Source organism: Nannospalax galili, unplaced genomic scaffold (assembly GCF_000622305.1).
Source record: "Nannospalax galili isolate Female #2095 unplaced genomic scaffold, S.galili_v1.0 scaffold571, whole genome shotgun sequence".
Classification (NCBI taxonomy): domain Eukaryota; kingdom Metazoa; phylum Chordata; class Mammalia; order Rodentia; family Spalacidae; genus Nannospalax; species Nannospalax galili.
Genome location: NW_008330297.1, coordinates 409,065 through 419,061, shown reverse-complemented (window position 1 = coordinate 419,061; position 9,997 = coordinate 409,065).

Sequence of the window (9,997 nt, the reverse complement as noted above, 5' to 3'; positions counted from 1 at the left end):
GAGACAAAATATTCGCAGGGCCTCCAGGCAAAAAGATTAATTAATAATAAGGCTAAATAAATCAGGTTGCCATCAGCATTCTTCAAAACAGCAGTGAAAACAAGGTACTAAAAATCAAGTACAGAAATGCAAACTCAGATTTTCTTTTTAAAAATTAACAAACATTAATGAGTCTCACTGTGATTTTTTTATACGTGCGTAGGATTTAATCGAGATGAAAATTTTCTGTATGGTTAAGTTGTCCTTTATATAGGGAGAACAGTGATTTCCCTCTTTTAAAACAATTTTCTTAAGAGTATTTTGTGTTGCTGGGCATGGTGGCATGCACCTTTAATCCCAGAACTCAGGAGGCAGAGGCAGGTGGATCTCTGTGAGTTCAAGGCCAGCCTGGTCTACATAGTGAGTTCCAGGTCAGCTGGGGCTACAGGGAGACCCTGTCTCAGAAAGAAAATAAAGAAAAATATTTTGTGTCATTGTTTTGGTTTGGTGTGTGTGCGTGTGTGTACATGTGAGTCTGTGACAGTGTCTTCCTATAGCCACAGCTGGCCTGGAACTCATTATGTAGACCAGGCTGCCTTCAGTCTCATAGAGATTTGTCTGCCTCTGCCTCCTGAGTGGTGGTATTAAAGGTTTGCTCCATCATGCCAGGTTATTTTTTAATACTTTCATACAAGAGTACTGTAAGTTGTTTATTTCGATCCACGTGGCATCATCAGGGATGGCTGGGGCAGGAACGCACTTTGAGGTTGATCTGTCCACTCATAATCTGGTGTCCTTGTAGGCATAGAGAGAGGCTAGGCACCCTTCTCTGTACAGTTGTAAGGCCTCATTGGTTCAGGGACCAATGAGATAAGTAGAAAGTGACAGGCTTCTTAAAAGGTAGGCACAGAGCAATCTATTCTGTAGCGCTAAGAAGCTACAAGCCAGGTCAGAGTCAGGGGGAAGGTAAGTAGACCCTATCTCTCAATAGAAGTGTAGAGGATATATAGCCATTTTCAGTCCAATAAAGTAGAATGACTCACTTGGGAATTTTAAAAACCCTTCCATTATACAATATTAAGACAAAGTTCAGGGCTGGAGAGATGGCTCAGCGGTTAAGAACACTGGTTGTTTTTGCAGAAGACCCGGGTTCAAATCCCAGCACCCACATGGCAGCTAACAACTGTCCGTAACTCCAGTTCCAGGGCATCCAACAGCCTCTCTGTCTTCCATGGGCATTGCACGACACAGGTGCACTTACCTACATGCAGGCAATACATGCAAACACGTAAAAATAATAAAATATTTTTAAAAAAGATAAAGTTCAGAATATAAATAGAAATTTCAGTTTCCCTAAAAATTAATGATGATGAAAAATTATATATATATATAATTAGTAGCATCATTTTAAAGTTGTGATTAGTAACAAATTCAGAGTAGCAAATGTACATGCCAATAAAAAGAGAACAGTAAAAATAAATAAACTAAACTTCCAATTGAAAACAAGTAAACAAACAAGATTGAAAACAAGAGAGGAAACAAAAAGAAACCCAATGAAGTAAATAACAAGCGTAGAAACAGATCCCGAGCAGGCTCTAAGGTAGTGAACAGAATACACAAGTTAGTAAATCAAAATCTTATGTTCTTTAAATGATTATTTTTCTTCATTCTTGAGAATTTCATACAATGCCAGAAGAGGGTGTAGGCATCCCTGGAACTGGAGTTACAGATGGTTGTCAGCTGCCATGTGGGTACTGGAAACCGAACCTGGGTTCTCTTCAAGAGCAGTCAGTGCTCTTAACCACTGAGCCACTGTTCCAGTCCCCGTATTTGTTTTTCTTGTTTTGGCAGCCCACTAAATTCAATTAATGTTGCTCACATGGGCAGGGGTGAGGGACTACCCACTGGAACATGGGAAACCGTCCTCTGGGAACACGCTCACAAAGGAATACTCTTCCTCCAGCCGTCAAGCACCAACAGTTCCTCTTACAGGGTGGTGGGACCTGGAGAGCACCTTCCCCTTCTATGCTGGAATTTTAGTTGGTGTGACCTTATGCAGGCAACCACAGCTGCTGTTTGGTAAACAATCAGTTACTAGGATGGCTTGGGTGGAGGACACACTTTGACCGTGACCTCTCCACTCACGTGGCTGGTGCCCTGGTGAAGGCAAATCACTAATTTTTAAAAAAAAAATATTTTTATTATTCTAAAGAAAGGCAATTTTTAACACATTTTTTCCAGAAATAACTTGAAGCAGGTTCCATTTAAAAAAAAAATATATATATATATATACTATTAAGTTTATGGGTGGAAAAGGAGGGATAAGAAATCAAAGACTAAAGCTGGGCATGGTGACACACATCCTCAATCCCAGCACTTGGGAGGCAGAGCCTGGCAGATCTCTGTGAGTTCGAGGCCAGCTCTGTCCACCCAGCAAGCTCCAGGCCCACTGGGGTCACAGGGAGACCCTGTCCCAAAAAGACCAAAAAAAAAAAAAATTCAAAAACCAAAGGATTTACCAACATGGGGGTCAACTTTGGTGGAATAATGTTTTTCATTAGCTCTGTTCTTTTTTTCTTTTTCTTTTTCTTTTTAAGCCTAACTAGTTTATTGGGCTTGCTAACAGAGCATAGGGTGGGGGTTTATTTACAGAAGAGGTGGCGTCCCCCCATTTACAGCTGCACTGGAAAGTTTACACCCAAATATAAATCCTTGACTTCCTGACAGCCGCACAAAATGGCAAACCACTAATTTTATTTTTTAAATTTAAATTATTAATTTAATTTAATTTATTTTATGTGTATGAGTGAATAGCTTACATGTAGGTAGGTATACCTGTGTTGTGCAATGCCTGAGGAAGTCAGCAGAGGGCATTGGATCCCCTGGAACTGGACTTACTGATGGTTGTTAGCTACCATGTGGGTGCTGGGAATTGAACCTGGGTCCTCTGCAAGAGCAGCCAATGCTTTTAATCCCTGAGCCATCTCTCCAGCCCCCAAATCACTAATTTTAAAAAAGAAGAAAGCATAAGACACTGCTAAGACATAACTTCACTTTGTTATCAATCTAATATTATCTAAAAAAATTGTCAATAAAACAAAAAGCTAGATACGTTGCTTCTAAGGTTCATAAGGAAAAGAATAGGAAACACTGGAAAGCAAGCAAAGAGATTATCTCTACCAGTTATTAAAACCTGGCTCTATGTTGAAAGATTTTATTTTGGGCACATAAATATAAAAATAAACAAGAAAGAGACAGGCTCAAGACGTGGCGCTCAAACATCTGAAACCATTAGTGTTGGACAATGACCAGTTTTAATGGTGGTGGAGCCAACATTTATCAGTTGTTTGGGAAAGATAACATTAGACCAATTCCTCACTCCACATGCAAGAATGAACTAAATGTATGTCAGTGTCCTAGTTTGTCCTCTGACAAAACACACTGACCACTACCAACTTGAGGAGGAAAGCGTTTGTTTGGCTTACATCTCCCGGATCACAGTTCATCAGGGAGCCCAAGGGTGGGAACCTGGAGGCAGGAGCTGAAGCACAGGCCATGGAGGAACGCTGCTTACTGGCTTGCTCCCCTGGCCCATGCTTAACTTGCTTTCTTATATAACACAGGCTCAACTGCCCAGGGATGGCACCACCCACAGTGGGCTGGGCCCTCCACATCACTCATCAATCAAGAAAATTCCCCCACAGACATGGCTACAGGCCAGTCCAATGGAGGAAATTCCTCAGTTGAGGCTCCCTCAACCCAGGTGTGTCAAGTTGGCACTAAAGTTATCCAGCACAGTCAGCGACCTAACTGTAAAAATGAAACTGCACATAGTAGAAAAAGAAGACAAGGGAATTTCTCTATAACTTGGCTTAGAGTAACACGTTCTGAATATGATTCAAGTTTTAAATTCAACAAAAATACTCATTTATTTTTATACAAAAGTGAAATAAACTTTGCATGACAGAAATGCAGATAAAGGGCTGGAGCGATGGCTCAGCAGTTAAGAGCACTGGCTGCTCTTGCAGAGGACCCGGGTTTGGTTCCCAGCACTGACATGAGGGCTAACAACTGTCTATAACTCCAGTTCCAGGGGACCCAACACCCACTTCTGACCTCTGTGGGCATTGCATGACAGGAGTGTACTTACATGCATGCAAGCAATATACTTGCATACATAAAATAAAAATAACAAAAATAAAAATATAGAGAGAAATAAAAAGAAAAATAATGAATTAGAAGAAAATATTTCAAAAACTCCACAAAATGCAAATACCCCTAAGGTGTAGATAGATAGATAGATAGATGATAGATAGATAGATAGAGTGAGCATATATCTATATCTATATATCTTTTTTCTTCCTTTTTTTTTGGAGACAGGGTCCCTCTGTAACCCCAGCTGGCTTGGGACTCACTATGTAGACCAGGCTGGCCTTCATCCACCAGCCTCTGTCTCCCTAGTGCTGGGATTAAAGGTGCATAAAACCATAACAACACAATGACACTCTCTGTTACTCTAGAAACGAAGGAAGATGTTCCATAAACTTATATGGAGTGACTTTTCAGAATGCATTATTGAATGAAAAAAATCTGATAGAAAAAATTTCAATCTCTGACCAACTTACTGGAGAGAGTACATCTTCTGCTTAGAAAGAGACTGAAATAGAGTGAGGGGAAAATAAAACATAGACACGCATATCTATTTGCATTTGTAAAAGGAACCACAGTAAAGCAGAAAGCAAAGAAACAGGTTCCTGACCAGGGTGTGTGTGTGTGTGTGTGTGTGTGTGTGTGTGTGTGTGTGTGTGTGTGTGTGTGTGTGTGTGTGTCTAGCGATGGGAGTGCGCTGGGTGGAATGCAGCTGTTTCTTTGAGTGTGTTTCAAGGTATCATTTTTCTTCTTTGGAAGCATACTAATGTTATACATATTCAAAAACGAAAATTTAGTCCTCAAGTAGTGGGAAACAAAAACTAAACAGAAACAAACAGCCATCTTTATTTTCAACTCATAACTCTTGAAAGGGAGGAAGGAAAAAATAATACAGGTAAATTTTGATGTTTGGGTTTTGGTTTTAGTGTTTCGAAACAGGGTCTTACTATGCAGTCTAGACTAGCCTGGAACGCAGGAGCCTCCTGTCCTGACTTTCTTAGTCCTGTTACAGGAGTTTTGTTTGTTTTTTTTTTATGTAAGTGTGTGTGGTGTGTGTGCATGTTTGTGTGTGGAGTGGAGATTGACAATAGGTGTCTTCCTTGACAGCTTTCTACTTTATTTACTGAGGCTCAATCCAGAGGTTGCCAATTCTGCTAGTGTGATACCTTGCTTGCCCCAGGGGAACCTAGTCTCCTCCTGAATGCTGAAATCACAGACGGGCAGCCTTTTACATCCTTCTTGCTGACCCATCCCCCCAGCTCCTGCTTTTGTGTTTTTTGATGATAACTTTTGAGATCCTTGAGATTTCACAAGTGGTCACAGCTGGTGAGGGCTGGGGCAGAGGCGAAAATCTTGGGCTCCTGCTTGGCTTTTGCAGGCCTGGGGTCCAGTGGAGCCCCATTTGTTTCTGTGGTATCTGGCTGAGGTAGAGTAGTTATTGACCTAATGCTTTCTGCCACGCTTGGATGGGCTCTTTGGTTAGAGTGCAGGATGCTCTAGTCATTGTTGTCGGCCATGTTGGCATTTCTGAATTGGCTGATTCAGCAAAATAATAACATCCAACCAGGGAATGGGAATTCTGGATTGTACTGTTCTGAACTTGGTGTCACCCCAGATGCTCTGCCTGCTCCTCATCTTTCTGTCTCTTGTGTTTCTTTGATATTTGAACTTCATGGGATTTTAGTCAAGTGTGAGGAATAAGGACTATCTATATCCATTCTGTCTCACTGGAAGCTTCCTCAACCTTTGATTATAAGTATATATAATATAATGTGATATAATATATAATTATATATACATATTTAACAATTCCCTCAGTTTAAGGGAACAAAAAGAAACACAAACATATCTTGAATATCTTCTGTAGATTTGGGTTTTGAGCAGTACAGGTGCCGTAATCGTGAAACCATTTCCTGTGCAGTTTAAGATGAAGCAAATTAGCAAATGTGTCGGTGCCCTTGGAACGAAGATTCCCTGGGGAAGAAGGATTTGCAAATGTGAGACAAAGAAAGGCCTGTGAAATTGGATTAGTTTTTGGAATCTATTTAACATCTATGTATCAACTGCATATTAGCTATCATCTATCTATCATCTACCTATCAATCTATCTATGTTCATCATCATCATCTATATCATCTATCTTTCTCTTCTTAGCTCCACTTTTAAAAGTAGTAGACACAAGGGAGTGGAGCGATGGCTCAGTGGTTTAGAGCCCTGGCTGCTCTTGCAGAGGACCCAGGTTTGATTTCCAGCACCCATATGGCAGCTAACAGCCCTTTGTAACTCCAGTTCTAGGGGATCCAACACTCACTTCTGACCTCCGTGGGCATTTCATGACATGGCTGCACTTAAACACAGGCAGGCAATACACTCATGCACATAAAATAATAAATAAAATATTTTTTGAAAAAGGTAATAGACACAATTCCAGTCCAATAGTAGTAATTACATCAAACATCTGAACTTCCTTTCTAAATATCACTCTTCCACTGCAATGAACAGGATTTCTTGGAGAAGTAGCTGACCAGTATAGAATATAGTAAAAGACTGAAACAATCTGTATAAGAACACATTCAATAAAGTGATGAGACAACATCAAAAGTCTTCTTAAAACCAGCTTGCAGGGATTTCCTCTGACCAAGTCTGGGATGATTTAAGCATAAGGATTAGGAAGGATAATAATGGAATGAAAGTGAATAAAACGGAAGCTGTGGGTCATTATAGATAATAGGTCACAGGTAGGTGACGAGGTAGGTGGATGAGGAGAAAGATGATAGAGCCGGGCCTAGGGAGGTGGTTCAGTGGTTTAAGTACTGGCTCAAGCATGAGAATCTGAGTTTAGACCCCTAGCATCCACATAACAACCAAGCAGGCTTTGGGGCCCTGCCTGTAACCCCACAGTGCTCAGAGGTGGAGACAGGGATCCCTGGGACAAGCTGAATAGTTAGACTAGATGAATTACTGAGCTCTGGGTACAAGTGAGAGACCCTGCCGGTGTATAGTGACCAAAGGAAAACATCAATGTTAATCTCTGATGGTCATGTGCACACATATCTGCACACACACACATGTGCCTACACAGGCACACACTCATTCACACACACACCACATTCACATACACACCACACCTTTATATGCACAAAGAAAAAATAAATGATTGACCAATCAGATTAAAATTTGTTTTAGCCAGGAATGGTGGCACATGCCTTTAACCCTGGTACATGGGAGGCAGAGGCGGGCGGATCTCTGTGAGTTCAAGGCCAACCTGGTCTACATAGTGAATTCCAGGCCAGCTGGGGCTATAAGGAGCCCTGTCTCAAAAAGACCCAAAAATTTGTTTTAAGTTCTTTTTAAAATTTTATTTATTATTATTTTTTTTAATGTGTATGAGTGTATTTCCTGTATGGGTGTTAAGTGCACCCATATTATGTAATGCCTGCGGAGATTAGAAGAGGGTGTTGGATCCCCCGGAACTGGAGTTATAGATGATTGTTACTCATCCATGTGAGTACTGGGAATCAAACCCAGATCTCTTGCAAGAGCAGCCAGTGCTCTTAATTACTGAGCCATCTCTCCAGTCCCTTGCTTTAAATTCTTACTATTGTGTGTATGTGTGTGTGGTGTGTGATGTATCCTCTGAAAGTTAATTCTGCACTGATATCTATCACAGCATCACTTTTATGATATTCTTCCAGGAAACTGTATTTAATAATAGACTGAATTTAATTGTGAGGAAATAGCAAAAAAACAAAGATGAAGAATGTCTTGTATTTTTTAATTAAATTAATTAAGTTTTGGTTTTTTGAGCAGTAGCTCAGGCTGTCAAATCTGCCATGTAGCTGAGGATCCTCCTGGTCCTCTCTTGTGCTGGGATTGCAGGTGCTCTGCTATGCCCATCTGATAGTTCAAATTTTTTAAAGTTCTTGTGTTATTAAAGGTTAAGGCTGAGGAATTATTTCTGATTAAAGGAGACTTAAGACTAGTGAGTGCATTGTAACAAGTTATCTTGGACTGGAGTGAAAACCTGTACATGATACTACTGAAATACTTGAAAGCTCTGGGAAAAGGATGGCTGATTGATTAAAAGCATCCCACCATGCTCAGTTTCTTAAAGTTAATTTCTGCACTGATATCTATAAAAGCATCAAGTCAGTACTGGTGTCTCTAGATGTGTACATAATATTGAGACAAACAGCCGTGGTGTGGGCTCCTCCACTCACCGAACATAACAAAGACTAATAAAACAAACGCAGCAACATTGTAACAGCTGGTGAGTCTGTTGAGAAAGGATATTTTGGAGATCATTTGCAACTTTTTTTGTTTGAAATATATATTTTCAATATTTTTATTTATTGTTTTTATTTTATGTGTATGAGTGTATTGCCTGCATGTATGTAAATGCACTAGTGTCTCGAAATGCCTGTGGAGGTCAGAAGTGGCATCAGATTCCCCTGGAACTGGAGTTATGGATGATTGTTAGCCTCCATGTGGGTGCTGGAATTTGAACACGGGTTCTCTGCAAGAGCAGCCAGTGTTCTTAATCAATGAGCTATTTCTCTAGCCCCTTTTTTGAAATATTTTGAAGTATAGAAAGTAAAAGGATGTAAACATGCATATCAAAGACTAAAATGAGGACAGGAAATAAAAACATGGCTAAAGATCTCAGAATTATAGACAGAAATCCATTATGAGGAGCCAGCGAGATGGCTCAGTGGGTAGAGGCACCTACCATGCCTGCCTGGTTACTGCCTGAGTTCAATCTCCAGAATCCATTAAAAGTAGAAAGACAGAACTGACACCACAAAGTTGTCCTCTGACCACCACAGGTGCCCCTTCCAATAACAATAATGTTTATAAAAGGAAATTGATTATGAAACTATTTATGCTCATATTGCCAGAGTTTATGATTGCAATCTTCTTAAAATATGCCCAAGACTCTCCATTAACACAATTATCATCTTCAGCAGCTTGTTGAAGACTAACATTGAAGCAGTCGTGGAAATTGAAAAGTTGACTTGATATTAATGCAATTCAAGTGTGTCTTTAGGTAGGACGCAGTGCTGCAGATGTGCCATTAGAATGTGACCATTTAGGGCAGGCATTTCTGGTATATGTTTAAACATGACGTATGCCACTTAATAGTCAATATTCAAACACAGCAGCTGTTGCTCTTTCATCTGACTGGTGGTATAGCTTCCTTAGCTCTGGGAAATAGGAACTGAATTCAGTAGATTCTCTTCCCTTAGCACTCTCTTCCACCTGCTTGCCTTACAGCCCTTCCAATCCCAACCTTCCAATCCTTTTGCTCTCAGAAGAGTCTTATTTCTGCCCTAGCAGAATGCACACTTGCAGAATTGGATAACCAGGATTTTTGTTTCAAAGACCTTCTTCAAGGGTGTCCCAGCTTCTTGACTTCTTTAACTAGGCAAGTATGCATTCCAGTGTCCATGGGGTCGTCTACTCCTTGACAGACCAGCCCTCCAGCCTGCTTTTGAGGGTCAACTAGCCTTCTTGACCTATGGCTATGTGTAGCCATGTGTTAGAAGCCATACTTGTAGAGGACTGACCATGTCTGTCAGTTTGCCAAAACAAGATATGACTGTTTAGGATGTATTATCATGGTGGCCACAGAAACTCCTTTGGAGAAAATAGGTTTATGTTAACTAATATGTTTAATTGATTTAAGCCAATTGTTATCCTTTAACACAATTGCTGGAAAAATCTTTACCCAGGACAGTATTTACTACTTTTCTGTTTCTATGATAAAACACCATGACCAAGACAACTTATAGAAGGAAAAGTTTATTTTGGCTTATAGTTCCAGAATAAGAGTCCCTCATGGCAGGGAGGTATGGCGTCAGGAGGCAAA